This window comes from Poecilia reticulata, linkage group LG7 (genome assembly GCF_000633615.1).
Source record: "Poecilia reticulata strain Guanapo linkage group LG7, Guppy_female_1.0+MT, whole genome shotgun sequence".
In the NCBI taxonomy this organism is placed as follows: Eukaryota; Metazoa; Chordata; class Actinopteri; order Cyprinodontiformes; family Poeciliidae; genus Poecilia; species Poecilia reticulata.
In genome coordinates this window covers 30,736,489-30,738,266 of record NC_024337.1, presented here as the reverse complement: position 1 = coordinate 30,738,266, position 1,778 = coordinate 30,736,489, and the positions used below count along the sequence as shown (strand labels likewise).

Below are 1,778 nucleotides of genomic sequence, written 5' to 3'. Positions count from 1 at the left end.
GCTACCATCAGAATGTGGGTTATCATTAGCATATTACCTAATACTGACATTAGTGCAAAAGCTAAAATTAGCCAAATTAGCATCATGAAACGCCTGCCTCGTTGGTTTCCAGTCAGTCTGGAACCAACAAATCCGCGGCTTCCCACCAACCAACCATCACCAACCATGGAGGATTCTCCAGTCTGGCTCGGAAACGTCTCATAATGGGACCATTAAAGACAAATTGGTGCCCCCTACTGGTGATTTCAGATAAACACAAAAACTTTTGAGAGCTGTACCCTGCTTCTGATTTTCATAAAACTTCCGTTTCAGTTTTATTTTCCCACCCAGTTCCATTAACATTGCTGCTGCTAAAGGTACAGAAAGTACCTTTAGCAAAATCAAAAATAACAACATCATGTTTGTATTTCAGGTAGAGCAGCTCCACCGTCCTCATCAGCAGAAAACAACAAAAATCCCCCAGTTTGGCATCTTTCATCTTAATCTCCTTCTCTGGCAACGTTGAGGGTCACAAACACATCATGGAGCATCAAATACAAATGACAGATATTATTATTTCTGAGAATTCAGGCGTACACTTTCATATATACCGGGATATTTGAGAAATGAGGAGAGCATTCACAGATTTAGTAGAAATAAATCCTCAAACTTACAGGAATAAGTGAGAAAATCTGGAAAAGTCCCATTCCAAAACAACAGTATAGCGCCCCCTGCTGAAACCCTGTAATCCACAAACACTAAAGGCTGTTAGTAGTTTTTGCAGAACAAAAACAAAGACACCTGTAGATTTGTTTCGATGGCTTATTTCAAAGGTTTTAGGAAGTTTATGAGTAAAGTCTTCACTTTGCTGGATTGGGGCTTCACATCACAACAAATCTATCCCTGCAAATTGGATATTAACCATAAACACACTGATAACTGTTAGCTATTGCACAGGTCATGCATGCCTGTCTAAGACACAAACGCCACCATATTGATGCTAAACACCTCTGCTTCTGCCCGTAATGGCTTGTAAATATGTCAAAATCAAAGTTACGTGTTGGTTTTTGTGCTGAACAACATGGTGTGAAACTACTGTTACACGGTACTGTCCCTTTAACTCGGTACTGTCCCTTTAACTCGGTACTGACCCTTTAACTCGGTACGGTCCCTTTAACTCGGTACGGTCCCTTTAACTCGGTACGGTCCCTTTAACTCGGTACGGTCCCTTTAACTCGGTACGGTCCCTTTAACTCGGAGCGTCGGCTCTCATGTTACGTTTTCAGGCACTGTTCCCTTCCTGACTGGTCCCTCAACCGCTTGTCCACTACAGCCACAGAAATGTTAAAAAAGGTACTCACAACATGAGACGAACACTCTGAAGTAGTGAAGGACTACAAACATGTCCGACTGAGTCCCGGCTCACCACGCAGGGCAGTATGAAGGCGAGGTGGGGGCGTCACCAGACCTAAGTGGTAGTTTTTCCCTCCAGCGCTCTACCTGTGAGGAAAGTCGATGTGGAAATAGCACAGGCTGAGCAGCTTCCTCTTTCCCGCTCTCACCGCTCTCCTCCTCATCAGGCGGCCATTTTGATACAACTGGATCTGCCCTCCCGCTCTTCTTCCCCTCCTCCCTCTTGTGCTCACTCTCAATATCGCCCCCTGGCGGCTCACTGTGGGGTTGCGCGCCACCGTCCTCGATTTCTGCCTCTTCACACGACCGTGCTGATGCGGCTGACGGGCTTCGCTTTGGGGCCGCCCCCTTGCCCCACCCCCGGGGGGAGCGGGGAGAGCGGGGCG

At 46.5% G+C, this 1,778-nt stretch overlaps 1 pseudogene; it reads right to left on the bottom strand.

Moving 5' to 3' along the window:
- Nucleotides 1-1,447: 1,447 nt before the first annotated feature.
- Nucleotides 1,448-1,778, bottom strand: part of LOC103468114 (IQ motif and SEC7 domain-containing protein 2-like) — a 122,645-nt pseudogene continuing 122,314 nt past the window's right edge.